This window comes from Lynx canadensis, chromosome A2 (genome assembly GCF_007474595.2).
Source record: "Lynx canadensis isolate LIC74 chromosome A2, mLynCan4.pri.v2, whole genome shotgun sequence".
Taxonomy (NCBI): Eukaryota; Metazoa; Chordata; class Mammalia; order Carnivora; family Felidae; genus Lynx; species Lynx canadensis.
This window is the reverse complement of record NC_044304.2, coordinates 166937083-166956456: the sequence shown is the minus strand read 5'-3', so window position 1 is coordinate 166956456 and position 19374 is coordinate 166937083. Positions and strand designations below refer to the sequence as shown.

At 50.7% G+C, this 19374-nt stretch overlaps 1 pseudogene; it reads right to left on the bottom strand.

Moving 5' to 3' along the window:
• Positions 1-13025: 13025 nt before the first annotated feature.
• LOC115502173 lies at positions 13026-13345 on the bottom strand (annotated as a pseudogene).
• Positions 13346-19374: the final 6029 nt, after the last annotated feature.

Genomic DNA, 19374 nt, shown 5'->3' with positions numbered 1-19374 from the left:
AAGACCCCAGGGAGGAGACAACATTTGAATTGAGATCTGAGTGGGGAGCAGGGCAGAGCGAGCCAGGTGCAGGCAGGTGGAAATGGCATTTGCACATCTGAAGGCTGGGATGAGGCCAGCGTGACTTGCAGCGTGGGTGCAAAGAAAGGAGTCCGGATGACCTCGGCCTCTCGAGTTTGAGCCCCTGGGCAGGTTGTGGGGCTGACTGTGGAGATGGGGAATATTGGGGGCAATGTTGAAAGTCAAGGAGTCGGGGGGGCTTCAGCTGGGAAGAAGGGGGGGTGGCTGATGGTCCTCTTGATGGAATCCCCATTAGGACTAGTTAGTCTTGTATGTTTAATAAGTGTTTGTAGGTCTGTCATTGGTAATTAGCCAAATATGTGATTGAAATACAATTTTGAAAAAATGGGATGTTTGCTTTGGGGAGAGAACATTCTGGGCTGTCCCAGGACAAAATTCTATTCTAGAGCAACATTTAAGTTTTTCTAAAATCTAAAGATTCAAGAAAAAGTCTCCATTTTTCTTGGAGGCAACTGTGTGATGAGTAAACTCTTACCTGTGTGTTTGTGCGATTGATGGGCAAGTTACACATCCAAAGTGGCTAGTTTAGAATATAGCCCACAGCCATTACCCAGGAGGGCTCACCACTTGGCTTCCAGTGTGAATTTACAACCGCTTAGCGTACCTAACGAAACGGAGTAATTTTTTGAATTAATTTGTGTATGAAAATACACGATAGCCTGAAAATGAGATAGTCCTCTTCTTAATCTTGGGTTACTCTTCCTAGCTAGCAGCTTAAATTTGGTAAGGCTGTGAAAACAGGACTAGGGAACGTAGGTGGTAACCAAGCCCATGACCTGCCCCGGCCGGACGTGTGAGGACATTGTGGGCGCGGTCTCAGATTTGTTTTCTGCCACCTGCTTTCAGCCTCTCCAGGGGAAGACGGTTGGGGAGAAGGTTCCTCCGGAGAGCGGTCAGGCACGGGAGGGGCAGTGGAGGCCCCTGGGACAACTTGAGGCATGTCCCTCGCCAGTGGCACCATCATGGCCCAGGGTCCCAAACCACGTTGGCCGCTTATCCTCTAAAACCTGTCTTGGGGCATCTCTCTCTCTCGGATCACTGTTCCATGCTAATTCCTAGTGCTAATTATAAAACACCCAGTACTCCAACTAATAGAAAGAAAGCCGTCAAGAATCTTTCAAGACATTTCATAGAATTTATGCATCCACCATCAACCTTTGACTCGATAGACAGAAATTGTTAATTGGGCAATTTGAATGATCTTAATATTGATTTAAGCTTTTAAATGGTTTTTTAGACATTTTATCCTAATGCCATCATGAGAACCAGGAGGGCAAAAATGATATTCTAATTTATCAAATCTCCACCTTAAATGGCGTAAACCAGCATCGAGACCTAGCCCCTTTATATCTAACGTGTCCTCTGATATTTGTACATTTTTTTTAAAAGAGAAATTGAGTGTTTCTCCTGTGTGCTGATGAGCATGACTCTACATTCGTGTTTCTGGAGTGGGATCAAGAAGTCCTTGATTCAGCAAATCAGGGCCAAAAGAATCATCTACGTGGCAATTTTGCCCAAACGCGAATAGTCATTTTTGGTGGGTTTCCTTTGGCACTTAGATGGATGACATCAGATCCTTCTATTAAAATAAATAAAGGTACGTATTCAGTGGTTAATTTTGTACTGCTCTGTTGGTACGTGTAACACACGAGGGATAGTGAACGTCTACAGTGGAGTAGGCGGGAACTTGGTATTAGGAGGTGAAGGAATTGGGTTTGGCTCATCTGGCGGAACTCTGTGGCCTCAGGACACTACTTCTCCTGTCACGAATACTGGATCTAAGCATCTCCCGCTTGTCACCTCCCTCCGTTATGGCCGGGGTACAAGGGGGATTCCTTTGCCTTTTCAATAAGACAGTCTCTGCTATCTGCGTGGCCCAACGTCCCTCAGCCGTGACAGTCTTCCCTGTGGCTCTCGCAGGAGGCCCAATGGAACTGATGACGTGAACGGTGTGGTTGAGGGACTAGGCCCCAACGTTCCTTCCAGTTTTAAACATATTCAGGGCCATGTGACCTGGACCATATCATCGGGACCTTTAGAGAAATAAAGGCACACACTCGTGCTTCTCTGTTATGCCCATAAGGCCAAGAAAGAAACAGCCACATGTAGCTTGAATGTGCATTTTAAATAAAACTTCCATCGATAGCAGAGTTCAGAATCACATTGCTCAGGACCAGGGAAAACTCTGTCTTCGTGTGAGCTGGTGTATCTACTTCAAATAAGGATGATGCAACCTAACTTTGCTTTGACTTCCAGCAAGTCTGCCTGCCTATTAGTCCGTCCGTCCGTCCGTCCGTCCGTCCATCCGTCCATCCATCCATCCATCCATCCATCCATCCACCCACCCACCCACCCATCTGTCCATGTAGGTAGGTAGATATATGGTGAACATCCTTAGACCTACGGCCAATCTCTACTTCCTGACGATTTTGGTCTATGCTGTTGCAAACCATATGCATGTGAAAGAGAACTCACCCGTGCTAAGTCTTTGGTTCCTGAAAACAAATTCTTAGATGTGCAATTGCAGTGTTAGGGAATATGTTTATTTAATTAAACTTAAATGCTTATTTTGAACAATTTCTGATTTCCGTTATCAAATTTTCCTTCAGAACGCTTTACCAATTTACACTCCTATTTGTGTTTTATGAACATCCCTGCACTCTAGAGCATTGTTTTTTTTAAAATATATTATTTCTTTCCAATTACAGAAACAATATGTATTTATACAAGAACTCATTTGTTCTTCCGTCTTAATGTCTCAGAGGGCCCAGGGCACGAAGGTGTTCAGCTCGCAGGTAGAAGTAGGTGGAGAAGGAAACGTCATCCACTGTGGGACATGGGTCCATGCACGGCTGGCTCTAGAGGGACTGGGGGCATCGCTGGCTGTGTGTGTCCCATTTTCGGGCTTTCTGGAAGAGTGCCCCGGACACTGAGGATCCTGGATAAAGGGACATCTGTATTTCATGAATCGTTTTCTTCCTGCAGGCACAGCAGAGACCCTGAGTTTAAAATATCAGTTCAGATTAACCAGACAGCTACAGAACCACCGTATTTTAGTCCCTGTATCGCATCCCTGATCTCATCTCGGCTTTCTTCCGATACCACCCAGGGGCGGTACAGATTGAAACGCAGCCCCGGCGAGTGTGATGGTGGCCCTGCCAGCCGGGCCACGTGTACGTGGTGGCATCTTCATTTGAACCGTGTGGAAAACACTCAGTGACTTGTCTCAGGGTTACATAACTGTGAATTTCGAAGTTGGGACTTTAAGCTGACACAGCTGCTTACGTCTGGGGCTGAGGAGGCCGGCGGGCTGGGTACCGCCTGAGCAGAGGGAGGCGTTGCCATGGAATTTAGCGAGGCAGAATGCTGGCTTGAGGGCAGCGTGGCTCTCAGGCACCGTAGTCACTGAAAGGAAGTTTACCGGCCCCACCAGGCGGCGAGTCCTACGTGTTTTGAGTGGACTGGTGACATAGGAACCTTCGAATCCCTTGCACGGCGGGAAAATTGGCTGGAAGGAGAGACAGGGGAATATAATTACGTGCTGAATCGGACAGAGCTCCGCATTCCCTAGAACTGAAGTCTCTTCTCGCTCCGGTGGCACTTCTGTAAGATGAGAGGAAGGCGACTTGAGTCAGATCAGCCTGCACACCCCTCTGTATCGGCCCTCTTGTCCTGTGACTGTTCCTCCAGTTTGCTTCCTGCTTTTGAAGCAAGGGTGGTTCTCACCCTTGGCTGCACGTTCGAGCCGTCTGGGATTTGGCCGAGGTTGTGCCGCGGGCCCAACCAGATCAGACTGGCTGGGGGTGGGGCCCTGGCACCAGGGCGTTAGAAGCCCCCGAGGTGACTCCAGTCCGAGGAAAACGGGTTCACATGTGTTTCCCCTTTCATCCTCTCGCTGCATCCCAGCAAAGTTGGTCGGGAGGTGAATTTGGGGGACAGAATCGCTGACGTGTTTTTATTATAAAAGTCTACGTGTGTAGCTACAAAAAATGTCACCGGCCAAGGTGATCTGACAATCTTTGGTCGATAGGGGGTTAATACTGGCGACGTCCCGAATGCTCTTGCCACACTTGACGAACGCGGACTCACTTCCTGTATCTGGGATTTTCTCTGTTTTTGCCCACCTTGTGTTTTTCTCCGTTTTCTCTTTGTTAAGTGTTTCTTGTCCGGCCTTTAAGCCCCTGTATTTGGCTTCCCTCCTCTTATCTATGTGTTTTTGTGAAGTGAGGTCCCGATTCCGCACTGTATTGGCGAGTCCCGTCTTGCTCCTAAGCGTGATTTAGTAGAGTCTGCAAGCTTGCAAGTCGGGCTCTGAGATTCTGCGAAATGGGTCAGCGCCTCAGCCATCGATCCGCTGGTCACGGAGCTCCGGGGCCCCTTCTCCGGCCGCCCGGCCTGCGGGACGGGAGGCGCGTGCGGTCCTGCAGGGGCTGGGGCACCGCCGCTGCGGGGGCGGCCACGGGAGCCTCCGTGACTCGGTAACTGAGGACATCGAGGGCTAAGAGAGGCCAAGAAACTTGTCCAAGTTCATAAATCAGCCAATTTTGTTCTTGAGAGTGGCTGTAATGAGGTATTGATGGCAGAAAGTCTCGAAATTGCACTGAAATGAGGTTTCTGGATTACCCGTGGACTTCAATCACCTGGTCCACCTTTTTCTCGCTGTGGGGCAGGTATTCTGTGACTCTGTGTAATGAAGATTCTTTTTGAAACGGGCTTCACTCAGAGAAAGCTGACAAAAATGAATAGCACGATGATGAATTTTACGTTTTTTATAGATCAAAAGCCAATTTTAGGTTTTGTTATTACTAAACCCATGTGCTATCTCTAGCTCATTAGTAGTGCATTTTTGCTCTAGTTTAAACCTCAGTCTGGAGAAGAATTTCGCTAAGTTGGAAACTTTAGGCTTGAAAACAGGAACATGAACGAGACAGAATCATGATTTACGAGGAATAAGTCAGATTGCCTGAGGGGAAGATGGTAATGTAGAAATAAATTCGGAAGTGATTATTCATGTTGCAAAAGTGACTCTTGCCTTTTCTGGAGGATGATCTACCTGTGCTTCTTAGGCTGGGCTCCCTTGAATGTGGGGGGGGGGGGCACCAGAAGGAGTCACAGAAGGAGGGAGACCCACCTTTATTGGATGCTTACTGTCTCCAGGCTCTGCCCCACCTCAGCTCCTCCCTCCTCTCTGGTCCTCCAGCCCCCGGGAGCTCTCAGCCTCGCTGCTGGTCTTGAACACACCAAGTGTACACCTGCCTCAGGGCCTTTGCACTTGTGTCTTTTCCATGTGAGAGTCCTCATCTCCTTACAGGCATGGTCTCTTCTCATTTCCTGTGGGCGTCTCCTGTTTACAGAGTGGCTTATCTGACACCTGCTCTATGTTTCCATCCCCTCCTGTGTTCCTACCTCAGAGAATGGCATCCCCAACCAACTGCACGAGCCTGAAGCCCAGGACTTATCCTCCTTGACACTTCTCATTGCTGATGCATCACCAAGTTCTCTTCATCTCATTCTCAAAGGCCCTGTGAACCGCCATTACCCTAACTCTTCATGTCCCTGCCGACGCCCTGTGGCCTGTCCCCTAGCAGCTTTGCCCACCTCTACCCTGATAGACCTTTGAATAAAAGAGATTTAGTTGTTGTACGTGGCTGCTATCATTTTCATCTCTGCACAACATCCCTTTGTGTGAATATGCCACAGTTTGTGTATCCGTTCAGCACTGAGGACATTTGAGTTCTTTCTAGTCTCTTGATGATGTAAACTCTCCCTCTGTTAGTACTTCTGTAGACTTCTCTTCAGGAGCGTGCACAGGGTTCCTCTGGGACATGTGCCCAGGGGTGGGCTTGTTGGCTTGTAGGACATCCAAACTCTGAACGTCACAACAAAATAGCAAATTGCTTTCCAAAGAGGTTGTGTCCATTTGCACTCTGTGACCCATTGGTCCACATGCTCTCTGAGCTCTGGTGTTATCAGCAGTCTTGATTTTTCTAGTCGAGTGGGTGCAGGATGGAATCTCGTGTGTTCTCAGTTTACATTGAGATAATTACTGGTAAGATTGAATATCTTTTCATATGTTTATTGGATTTTCTATATATATCTTCTGTAGTTCATAGTGACTTTATTTCTTCTTTCCTAATCCTGTGACTTTATTAAATTTTTTTTCATGTTTATTTATTTATTTTGAGAGAGAAAAAGAGAGACAGAGCACAAGCAGGGGAGGGGCAGAGAGAGAGAGAGAGAGAGAGAGAGAGAGAGAGAGAGAGAGAAAGGGAGAGAGAATCCCAAGCAGGCTCTGCACTGTCAACACGGAGCCTGATGTGGGGCTCGAACTCACGAACCATGAGATCGTGACCTGAGCTGAGATCAAGAGCCACCCAGGTGCCCCGGTGACTTTCATGTATTTTAATTGCCTCATGGTGTTGACTCCACTCTCCAGCACTGGTGTTAAATTCAAGCGACAACAATGGCCATCCTGGTCATTACCTGGTTTTAAGGGAATGTCGCTTCTAGAGTCTTCCCATGAAGAGTATCCATGGTAGGTATTTCATACGCGGTTTTGACCAGGGTGGAGACGTTTCTCTCTGATCCTAGCTTGAATGATGTTTGACCACATCTCTGTTGAGATGACCGTGTAATATTCTGATGATACGGTGGATGAATATTATGGACTTTCTAATATGAGAACACTCTTGCATTTCTGGAAGAAATCAGACTTGGCCAGGACATATCATGTTTTCCTATTCACAACCGGGTCTGGTTTACTAATATTTTATTTAGGATTTGGGATATATGTTCAGGAACGAGGTTGGTCTTGCCTAATTAGACATGAAGTTTGTACTGGCCTCATGAGCAATGGGCATGGTCCCTCTCTTCATCCCCCAGAAGGGCATTATGTGAGAATGGATGGAATAACCTTTGTCTTGAAAGTTTTGGAGAACTCACTTGTAAAAACCCCTTGTTTTATGTTTAGGTGTGGAAAGTTCTTAAGTACTTCTTTCGTTTCTTTAATAGCGAGAAGATTCTTCAGGAATTCTATTTATTTTTGAGTTCTTGTCAGTTAGAAAGAATTTGTTCATCCAAGTTTTTGACTTTTGGCCACAAGTGATGCTATTAATTACATCTGGCTTCGCGTCTCTATTCGTGACCGGTATTACTTGGTTGTGTTGTTGCCTTCTTCCCTTGTTTCTCCAGAAGTTTGCCTCCTCCTTTCCCAAAGGGACACATTTTCACCTTGTTGGTGGTCCCCGGGCTCCCGGAGGCTGAAGAGGGATCGCTGGCTTTGGAGCAGAGGCCCCTGAGCCGTTAGGGGGATTGACGGGCCTGCTGGGTTTTCATCCCACAGACAGAGGGAGTCTGTGCTGGGCAGGTTGAAAGGGACAGCAGGAGACGGGATAAAAATGCTTCTGGTCACATGTGTGTCCCGCTAGTTCAACGTGCAGCTCGTTAGGACATCTCCACCAAACCACAGAACCACCGCAATGTGAGGTTTCCTCCAAGGGAAGCGGGTCCTGTGTGGGCAGTGATCTTACGGAGCGTCTGAACCAGGTGTGCCTTAGTCTGGAAACGCGAGCAGGTTCTTCAGAGTTTATGGTGGCGTTTGCGGGGACGTATAGTTACTTTACGGCAGGGTGTGGGGGGGTAAGTAGTTGACAGTCTTTCCCAAACATACTCCTTTAAGGCAAAGGCGAGGCTGAGATGGGGCCCGTGTGTCTTACCTGGTGTTTTATCTGTTCCATCAGTTGTAAGGTTCCCGAAGTATTTTCTCTGCCTTCCCTGTTTCATTTCTCAAAGTGCTTTCACTGTTGTGTCCACGATCAAACCTCAGACCAGCACAGAGAGGAAGTCCCCAGTGGGGGGCCTACTTGGCGTAAGCATGCACAATTAGAACGTTTGTAACCCGTTAGCTACATGGAACCCAATTTTCTTTAAGAAGTCTCCTGTCATTATCTCAGTCTGTAAGTGAGGAAGATTTGAAAGTCCTGAACAGGTAACAGTGGGAGATGTTGAGTGGGGAGGACCGCAGAGGACGAAGTAGCTTGTGGTGTCCTGTGCCCTGAAAGGGCGCCTCTGGGTCCTTGTGCAGATTCTGTTCCCATTGCAAAGTCTTCTCCCTTCAAGGTTCCCCTGTGGCTCCTTGTATGGTTATTTGGAAGGATTCTTTGCCAGAAAACGTTAGATGATCTGCAGTTAGATTCTTCTTCCCCTTTCTTGGAATCTCATGTGTCCCGAACGGAATGTGTTGGCTATTATTTTGGGTTTGGGATTTCCCTTTTGAGCAATTCTTTATGCCTGGCAACTTTCAGAATAACACTCCCTAGACACACACACACACACACACACACACACACACACACACACACGATCTCTCATTATTGTGACGTCAAAAGTGGTCAGTATTTGACTACATCCTGCACTGACTTCCTTAGTGTTTCAGGCAACTGTCTCTCTCTCTGCTTTCTTTCTCTTTCTTTTTTCCTCTCTTTCCTCCCTCTGTCTCCATCCCTCTCCCTTTCTCTTTTTTCAGTAGACTAGCCTTTATGCCTACACTTACTGAAGACAGTCTCACTTGAAATACTGTCGATAGTGACTGCACATTATGACTTAATCTTGGGTGATGTTGCTAAATCTTTTGCTTCAAGGAAAACGTTAACTGATGTTACAATGCTAATGATAGAGGCTTGCCTCTCTTAAAAATAATTATAGATCAATAAATTATGGGGCGAATTAGAAAATAATTATAAAATAATTTACTGCAGTGCTCCTTTAAATGTTGATGATAATTAATTTATAAGGCTTTCCCCCCCTCTTTTCATAACTATTGAGTAAAACAACAGTCACGAAGGCAGGTACTGTACTGGTGTTTACAGGGTGTGCCCGTCTGCCAGGCTGTGCCGCCCCCGTCCTGCCGTGCAGAGGGGGATCTGGAGGGCTACTGCACCAGCCTTAACTTGCTGACACCTGGTGATCCCCTTTAGATCCTGGAAACGCAGAGCCGATGGGCTGTGTTGAGGTCCTAGAGAGCGGGGAAATGCAGACAGTGTCTGAGAGTAGGGAACCCAGCCTGGGGCAGAGTGGGGTGACGTGCAGCCAGAAATTTGTGCGAAGAATCTTTTTTAGAAGCCAGGACACCCCTGCTTCAAAGAAATCCAGGGATTTCTGTGGGAAAGTGAGGAGCGAGGTTTTCCAGTCTGGAGTTTAGCATCCGCTGGCCTCCAGTGATGGAAGTGAGGAGAAGCGGACACGGGTGCGAGAGCAGGGCGAGAGAGAGCCTCCCACCGGACGAAGCTGCAAGCTTGTGCCCCTGCCGCTGGCCTCGTCCTCAGAAGGGCAGTCGCGCTCGTCCACTTCACCTGGGGGATCTCTCTCACCGAAGGGGATCCCCGTGCACAGCTGCTTGTGATCACAGGGCTTGTGCTACCATGGACCCTGTGCTCTGAGATTGTGTCGGAGGAGTTGACCCCAGACGGCTGCCCCATGACCGGCAGAGAGAGACACACTGAGGTCTCTGGCACATCAACCCAGGGGTGTGCTTCTGTGTTATGGGTACAATTTATACAGTAACTGGCACGATCGATGAGGTCTTCACACATGGATTCAGAACTGGTGTTGAGGGCTGACTGGTGCTTAGCTGTTGGGTCTGTAGTGGGAGGGGTGGCTCCCTCAGAGGCTCCTTGGGGGCTGGCTGACTGGTGCTTAGCTGTTGGGTCTGTAGTGGGAGGGGTGGCTCCCTCAGAGTGTCCTTGGGGGCTGACTGGTGTTTAGCTGTTGGGTCTGTAGTGGGAGGGGTGGCTCCCTCAGAGGCTCCCAGAGGCTGAGCTCTTGCTGGGCACTGTTAACTTGCTTAAATTGTCGAATTCCAAAACAGAAGTTGTCAGAAAAAGTGGTAATTATGTTTACTCCTAATACACCTCAAACTAAATCTAATTTTGTTTTGTTTTGTTTGTTACTCAGGTGAAATTCTCCTTATATAAAGTCAGTCACTGAGAAGTAATTCAGTGGCATTTGTATATTCACATTGGGGTATAACCATCACCTCCATGTAGTTCCAAAACATTTTCTTCACCCCAAAGGGAAACCCCAGACCCATTAGCAGTCACTCCGTGTTTCCTTCCTCCCAGACCCTGGAAACCAGCAGTCCGCTTTCTGTCCCGATGGGTTTACTGTTCTGGACGTTTCATACAGATGGACTCCTACTGCGTGGGTCCCTTTGTGACTGGCTTCTCTCACGTAGCCCCGTTTTCCAGAGGCATCCACGCTTGGGCGTGTGCACTTCCTTTCCTTTTGTGGCTCAGCGCTACCCCGGCATGTGGACAGGGTATAGTGGCATCTGCTGGTGGATGTCAGGTCACGTCCACCGTCCAGCTGCTGTGACCGATGCTGTTCAGAGCATATGTGTGCACGTGTCTGTGTTCAGTGTGTGCGGGTTGGTGGGTCACGTGGTAACTCTGTGCTTCGCCAGACCTTTCCTCAGCATCTCCCATCCCCACCAGCAGTGGGCGACTTCCAGCTTGTCCATATCCCTTCTGAAGTTGCCCGTGTCCCAGGCTGGACCGTGGTCTGGCTGGAGTCAGGAGATGGGGAGCTTGGACCTGGGGGCTGCCCGGGAGCTCTGGCTGAGACTGTGGATCCCTTTCCACCGTGACATTCTGAAATCGTGACCTCCTCATCGGAGGGGTGGCCCCCGAACACTGACACTTGGGTCCCTTTCCTTGGTCCTCATTTCCATTCTTGAAATTCTTGCAGCCATCTTGGTTCTTCCTCCACGTGCAGTAACTTTGGCAAGAATTTGGGGTCGGGTACAAGGGGGTCAGAAGATTGATTCCCAGACTGATTGGTAATTCAGATCAAAAAACATTGATTGAGCACCCGTTCTGTTTGTGGATGTGGTTGACTTCACAGTTGCAGGGGAAAGGCCCCGCTGCCCCTTCCCGACCTGTGCTTCTGACCGTGGGGAGGCCCGCCCACCGGAGGCCACGGCTCGATGTTGAATTAAAGATGAGAGATGCACGGGTGTGGCCGGCAAAGAAGGAGGGACCCCTGCATCCAGCTGAAGGGGGTACAGCCTTCAGCGCGAGGTTCCGGGACCCTCCTGGCTCCTGGCCCCTGGCCCGGGCCGCCCCCACCTAGGTGCGCTGCACAGGTGGGGGTTCTGAGACGGGGGTCACGGCTACGGAGGCAGGGCACCACCTCACACATGCTTGCAGCTCGCGCGTGGGGGTCGTATGTGGGGCGTTTGAGGGAGACAGAGGGGCCTTTGCAGAGTGCAGCCCGGCATGGATTTTGGGTTCTCCAGATGTGTTCGGAGGCTCATTCTCTCCCAGCTCCCCCTTACCTGTGAGGCAGGGCTGTACGGCAGATGCCACCAAGGTTGTTGGGGGGCAGGAGGGGGACTGGGACTCTGCTGCTGGAGGTGGGGAGCAGCTGGGCGTGGCCTGCGTGTGGCCCCAGCCCGTGCCCCCTCCTGCCCTCCCGCGCTTGTTCAGGGGGGCGCCCCGCGGCTGCCCCCAGGGCTCGCTGCCTAGCCACCCAGACGGGGGGACATCGTAGGCCGCAGACCTCAGACGTGGGTGCTTGGGGAGGCTCTGATGCGGGGTCCGGGGTGCCCTGGGCGTGGCCTGTCCTCACACCTCCCTGGGGAGGCACCGGCTGCCGTACCGTCTGCTCTCTGCACGGGGGTAGCCACACGCGGCTGGACGGGCAGAAGGGCAGGGGGGCCTGGTGTGGGTTCTGGCCCTTCGGCCTCTGAGCCGAGCGGCTTTGCCTTCCTCGCTTGGGTTTCCCTGTCTTCCAAGTGGAGGGAATGGTGGCATCTGCCTCGGAGTGTTTTCCTGGGAACTGAGAGCGTAGCAGCGAGGCAGCGACTGCAGCAGGCGTTCGTGTCCCCGGACACCGTTTGGAGCATCAGCCCGTGAATCTACACGACGGCTCTTCTGTGGCCAAGGCGCATCGTGGAGGTGGGAAAATGACAAAGTAACTCAAACCGTCAAAGTGAAGATGTGAAGTCTCTGCAGAAATTCCAGAGTGGGTGGTGTGGGAGGCCCCTACGCCCGCTCGGGGAAGCAGGAGAGACTGCAGAGGGGGTTTGTGAAGAAACGGCTTGAGCAGGAGCCTGGAGGCAGCGCACTGTGATGGGGGCAGAGAATATCCCGGAAAGGCGGAACTCGAGGAGCACGTATGTTTAGGGGAGGACGCGGTGTGCCTGAAGCCCCCTCTCGCTCGGGTCTGGGTGCGGTCCTGGGCCGGGGGTGTGAGGTTGGTGGCAGCGTGGTGCGTGGTGCCTCGGGGACGGTGACCTGGCAGCCGTTTGCATGAGAGGGCGCAGTCTGGAAGGAACCGGAAATGAGATCAGACGAGCAAAGTCAAGTCTTACGTGTTTGACGATGGTTCTGTAAATGCGGTGACTCATGGCCATTAATGCGGGCAGCTCAGCGTGAGTGGCCGGCCGGACAGGCGGACGTCTCCGAGGTGGGGTGGGGTGGGCCTGGTGGCCGTGGAGCGGAGCTTGGGAGGGAAGCTTTCTTTTTTCTTTCAACTGGTGGCATGGAGAGAGAAATTTTAATAAGGAAATAAGCATCGATACGTGTACGTGCACAAGACGCCCCTCACCCGTCTACGCTGCACAGGTTGGCACAACCCTATCAAAAACATACCATGACATAAAGGTTTCAGTAAGTTGTTCTTGGCATTTTCAGCCAGACGGGTACTTAGGTAGTTTAGGTCTTGCTAGGACTGGGTTATTCATATATTTAAGAGTATATGATCATGTTTTCTAAAATGGCTCAAGCCGACCTGTCTAAAGCAGTAAGCCAATAGGACGCCGTGGTCATCACGTGGAAAAGAAGATCATTATTCTGTATTAGGTCAGAAGGAGGTGTTTTGGAGAAAGGGCAGCTTGGGACATCAAGAGTCGGAGTGAGTCATTCCAGGCTAGGGTACTGTGGTCACTAGCGGTGGTTACCAAGAGGCTGAAGGTAAATGTCCTCCAAGGAACTGCCCGTGACTGGCTTCGTGGAGGTCAGGCGAGGGACTGTCTCCGTGGTCCTCTGTAAGATGAGGCAAGTTTTCTTATCCTCGAAAGGGTCTTCGAGGTTGGTGTCCGGATCAGCACGGGGTCGCTCCCGGCGTGCTCCTCGCAGTAGGACACGGGGTCCGTGAATGCCTTTGACACCTTTATTCTCTCCCCGGGGGGTGGGGGCTCCATGCTCGGTGGCACAGCTCCCCGCGCCTGGGCGATGCTGCTGGTGCTCGCCGTTTCGCTCGACATCGTCAGGTGTTGTTTTTACCTGGAACCAGTAAGACTTCCTGGGCCCACCGTTTTCAGGTTGAAAGTGGCGGGACGAATCACCTGCGCCCGCCGTGGCGGGCCCACCCGCCTGCCGGTGCGGCCTCCCCCTCCGCCGCCAAGGGACTCGGCGTCCAAGGGCTCCTCGGGAGGGGACTTTCCGTCACGCCCATTTCCGTGTGGACGCGGTTCTGAGACGGTGCTGGTGTCCTGGGGAGGAGAGGTACTCGACCGAGTTCTGTGCACTTTTATTTCCCTGATTATTTTGAATTTCCAAGTCAATTTTGGATCTGGGGTTCTCAATTTACCCTCCGGGAGGGGGACCCCGCTCCCTCAGGAACAGTATTTCAGTGAGGAAGCTCCCGTTCTTGGGGCGACTTTCCACGACCAAGAAATGTCGCTCGCATGTGCACTTGGAAAACGCTCTTATGATTTAAAAATATATTGACATGGAAAGACTTGGCCGAGTGGCCACGTTGCAAGAACTCAGTGTTGATATCAGCAGCAGAATGTGATGTATTCCCTCTCAAAATAAGATCATTGGGGATAAGCTATGAATAATTTCCAAGTTTATTTTCACACGATACTTGTTTTTAGTAGCACGCTGGGACTTAACGTGATGACAGACAACTGTTGTGTTTTTCCGTTTCCCTCACTGGAGCTAACAAAGGGCACCAGACAGTCCCTTGGCTGGAACCTCCTTTCCCTCTGCCGGCACCAGGTGGCGCCGTGTTGCAGGTTCTTGAAACGTTAATTTATTATTTTAAAAACGGAATTCAGGAATTAGGGCTGCTGGTATTCTAGGTTCACTAGATTTTGGAGAGTGTTCCAAGTGGTGGGTAAGAGATTCAAAGACTGTATTTAAGATTTTTTCCCCCAGTCTCCATTCTCGTCTGTTAGAGTAGGAAAACTCTTTCTTCCCAAATCTTGATTTTCAGGAGAGGTGGGGACAGAGTGTCCCTACACGTGGCCTGTGCGAAGCAAAATTTTGATGCTTTTGCACCACCGCCTTCCGATTTTTCTGTTCTGTTCTCCCATTCTACTTGTAGAAAAATGATTTATTAAGGGTAAATTATACTAAAATGTTAGTGACTTATTTTTACTAGAGGAATGGATGCACAGAATAACGTTTGGCGCAAAAGATTGGAGTTTTAGCCCTCGGTGACAAACTGGTTTGGAAAACATGTTTAAGATTTACTTTTACCTCTAACCTGAGCAGTATTCTTTTTATCTGGACAGATAACAAAACCGTACGTCGTTTAGTATGATGAATACGTTTTGCTCAAGGCAAATTTGGTTTTCCTGGTTTTCACAAGAATATTAAAGCTAAGAACGGCCACTGTGGGTTTACAATTAACGAATAAATATTTTTGAAGCGTTGATTTGAAGTCTGAGAGGATCTGTGTACAAAATGGAACAGGAAAAGACGTCTGAATACCCAGGAACGCTGTAATTGATGTGTTTGAATCTTGAAAACACTATTTATCATTGTAGCTAATGCAGAGTAATATATACTGCCGACGCTTCAAAAGAACGGGGTGAATTCCGTTGTTAAAATTACAGTTCTATTGTGCATTCTGTCGGGTTATCCTTTATTTTTACAAAAATAGTCCTCCTGCTGAACATATATTTTGAGATTAAGAAGTGCCTATTCTTTCTCACAGGAGAATATATCTCACCCCTCAGTTCTTAAAGCAGATGAGTGCTTTCGAAAGATGATTCTCGCGGCACGCAGGACGGAATGACTGAGGGAAGCGAGAGGGGAGATAACTCCCTTCTCTTAGCCATTTATTTGGAGGGTACTTAATGAACACCTACTACGTGCCAGGCATTGTACCAGCCAGCGGCGACACGGTGGTCAGTTCTAATGTTTATTTATTTTTGACAGAGAGACAGACAGCACGAGCAGGGGAGTGGCAGAGAGACAGGGAGACAGAATCGGAAGCAGGCTCCAGGCTCCCAGCTGTCAGCACACCGCCCGACGTGGGGCTCGAACTCAGAAGCCGTGGGATCATGACCTGAGCCAAAGTCGGACGCTTAGCCCATGGAGCCGCCCAGGTGCCCCGGTGGTCAGTTCTAAGTAAGGAGAGATGAAATCCTTCATGAGATGTTGAATGGCTGCATTAGGGGGCAGCAGGGACACAGGACGGGACAGACCCCAGAGGTTCTGGAAGTGGACTGGCCATAGTGTGGGGTGTCTTGACCGTGGAGCAGGGATGGGGATGAGCACATGACGGTCCCGCCGGTTCCTCCCTTCCCTGAGCACATGGGGAGCGGGCAGGCATGTGGACAGAGCCCTCCCGGGAGTCATTCGGAGTCTGTATTTGTTCCCGTCTCCACTCGTGCCCCCACTGGCCGTCCCGCATCCACATCTCCGCGTTCCACAGTCAGTTAAGGGGAGGAGTACTGTTAATTTTCTTAATGTTTATTCATTTTTGAGAGACAGAGCATGAGCAGGGAAAGGGTGGAGAGAGAGGGAGACACAGAATCCGAAGCAGGCTCTAGGCTCTGAGCTGTCAGCACAGGGCCCGACGCGGGGCTCGAACCCATGAACCAGGGCTTGAACCTATGAACCGTGAGATCATGACCTGAGCCAAAGTTGGACACTTAACTGACCGAGCCACCCGGGCGCCCCTGATGGGAGGATTACTATTAATAATTTTTTAAACTGTAGCCAACCACTGAAAAACATACCCAGATACAATGGTGTTGGGTTTCCATGATGGGAACGGTACGTAAACGTCTATGTTTATTATGTTCACACGGAGGCCATGTCTTTAACATGAAAAATCCTTAGAGCACGGTATCTGGTGCCTCTCTGTCCCCAGTCGCCGTGGAGTAGAGGCCTGCAGCTCTCAGAGGATGGGCAGGGAATGACGTTTCCTGACTCAGTCATTCAAGTACTGGGCGAGCGTACTCTGCGTTTGTGCTGGGCTGCATCTTGCACTGCATAATCCCTACCCTGGAGACTGTCACCAGGCTGTGTGCCCGCCAGCTCTGTGACCTCGGGCATTCCCTGGTCCCTTAGTTCACACCTGTGATAAGATATGTGAAGAACCCGGAGTCGTTCCTCTTTAACGTCAGTTCCCTTCGCCCGCAAGCAGGTGACAGGCTGGTAACTGGGACAAAAAACAAGTCACCATGAAAGAGGCACTCACTCCCCACCTGTCACAGTGAAAGCAGCTTCCGGAACGGGAATCCCAGTCGGGGCTCCACTTCTTTTCTGTTTTATCCTTTTCTCAGGCCTCCTAGGACACGGGTGTGGGTTTGTAAAGCTTCTGACCGTGGGAGCCGAATGGCTCGTCCCAGCTCTGGGGGGCGGGCGGCGATGACCGATGTCAAGGAGGGCTGACTGTTTCTCAATTACGTGCAGGGGAAACGCAGAGAAGAAAGAACAGCCCACATCGCCATGGAATTCGTTCCTCGTGTGTTTACCGTGCGCTCGGGGGGTGTTTTCTTACGCGTGCAGGGAGAGATGCGGAGGGGCACCGTTGCACGTGCTGGTCGCTCCCCTGCGCTGACCTGCCCCCCTGCCTTGCTCTGGGCCTGACCACTGAGTTCGGGGGCTGGGGACGGCTCTCGAGAGATGTATTACTGCACACACGTGGTCCCGTGACTCTCAGGACGACAGAGTCTGCAGACTTTGGTCTGGTGCGTCTCGTCTACCGTCCACACCACCCGGAGACTGCGGGGAACGTGGCATACGGGGACGTGGGGGCTTCTCAGCAGACGGTCACCAGCCTTCTAGGAAGATGAGGCCAGGATGAGCCGTGCAGGGCGATGCGCGGCAAGAGCGACCGGGGTCGTGCGGGAGGGCTGGCTGTGGACTTGCGTCATGCCGGCACCTGTGGAGCCGTGGGGCCTGACCCGGGCCACGCCGGCGACGGGGACGTGGGGCCGGACCCGGGCCATGCTGGCGATGGGGACGTGGGGCATGATGGTGATGGGGCCGTGAAGTATGACATGGGCCACGTTGGTGACACCACGTTAGACGCGTCCCCTTTGCTGAGGGTGCTGCACAAAGAACCCCGGAGGCCCCTGGTCCCAGACGCCTCCCCTTCGTCATCCACTTATAGGCATCTGTGTGGTGTACTTGGCCGTGGGAAAGGGGCGAGCCCGTGGCCACCGAGGGCGTCTTCCCTGCCATCCTGCAGGGTCTCACCCTGGCCGGCAGGGCAGACTTCTGTCTGCCTGGATCTCTGGCGTAGGTGTGACCGCATCATGCGCAGCCGGCCCGGGGGGGGGGGGGGGTGGGTTCGTGCAGTGCCCCCCCCCTCCCCCCCGCCGGGGGACAGCCTGCACCAGCCGGTTGGTGGCAAGTGTGCTCCGTCTCCCTCAGAGCCCAACGCACCTTCTGGGGTGGCACTTCCTCTTCCACCTGCTTCCTTTGTGAGCCGGGAGGGGCCGCAGGGCTGAGGACTGTCCCTGAGCCACGCGGCCCCTCTGTCCCGCCACCAGGGACCCCGGCTCCCCCAGCCTCCCGGCGCTCAGAGGATTCCAACCGTTCCCTGCGGGGAGCCCACTTCAACTCCTGAGCCACAGACAGCAGACACGCGAGCCACCCTCGCAAGGTATTTTCCCTGTGCCCTTCTCTCTCTCCCCCGGGTACGAAGTGCTCGCTTTAATGACTAATTTACAGTAGGAACTTGGAGGTGAGGCTGCTGCGACCCACGTCTTGTACGCAAGGCGGCTGCATTTATTTGCCACAGCACGATTCCCTTCGAAGAGAAACGGCAGAGTTTTTGGTTTTTTGTCTTCAATATATTTGGAGATTTAGCCCATATAACGGGTCTCTTTCTGAATGGGCTTATAACACAGTGGTAGCTTTTGTCTCAGAGACGGTAGGAATAATAAAATGTAGTCACTACTAAATTATGTCATGGACTGCAGTAGATTTTTACCATTAATTGGATCTAGGCCCTCTGACCTTTTCACAGGAAGCAAACTAAAGGTATAATAATTTTTATAAAGATGAGCTTTCTGTACTTCCAGTAATTTTTTTTAAAACATTGAAATAATTTCTGGACAATGAAAGAACTCTGGCTTTATTGTTGTTGAGATAAATAAAGCTTTGAGTTTCAAGGCTGTCACATGTGTTCTTTCTCTCCCTCCATATCTGCGGCCACCTCGTTCCCCGGGTGAAGATAATACGGGGGGGTGGGGGGGTGGGGGGCGTGAATCAAAGGTAGCTCACATTCAGGAAAATCTAATTGAACCAAAATTATATTTCTACCAGTGTAGTTTTTAAAATGAACTTATTCAGACTCTTCCCCAAAATAACAAGCCAACATTTGACAAACATAAATGTACATATTCAGTGGTATTTTTTTCTTTGAAACTAAATACTTTATATAAGATTTATAAAACTCTGAAACCAAGATCCTGAAAGCAGGCTAACGCATTGAAACTCTTTGGTGGACTTTCAAGGTGAAATAGCTTGGCGGAAGCAGGGGTACTTGGTCTGAGCTCATTTATTGCAGATTCCAGTTTGCTCTTTTGTTTTTCTTTCTTTTTGAATTCCATCTGTTTTGCATGGTCTTTGCTGTGCATCCTGGTCAGGCCACGCTGATGCCCATGAGCTGCACCAAACGCCGCCTTTATCGTTTTCCAAATGATGTTTGTGAGTCACTTGGTAGAACTGACCAAATCCAAGGGCTGATCCCCACCCGCCATTAACATGATACTGAGACGGGCTGACTTTTCTGAGCTTAAAAGCATGATGAGCTGGTCAGACGCTAGGTTTGTAAGAAGTGCTTGGGAGCCGTTGGTTGATGGTTTAACGCCAGAGAATGTGTGAAAGAAAAGAAGAATCTGTATTTGTGGCTGAGTTCCTCTGCTTCGCCATCAGTGGGACTGGCGTTCCCGAGGCCCTGGCCACTTCGAGGATCCCAGCCATCCCAGGCTGGAACATATGAAGGGTTTTCAAGGCACCGTACGCGGCATCTTGCGCTTGAGGACTGGGAACATCCTGGCAGAGCTGATCGGATAATCGTGCGCTTCTCTTTTGTGTT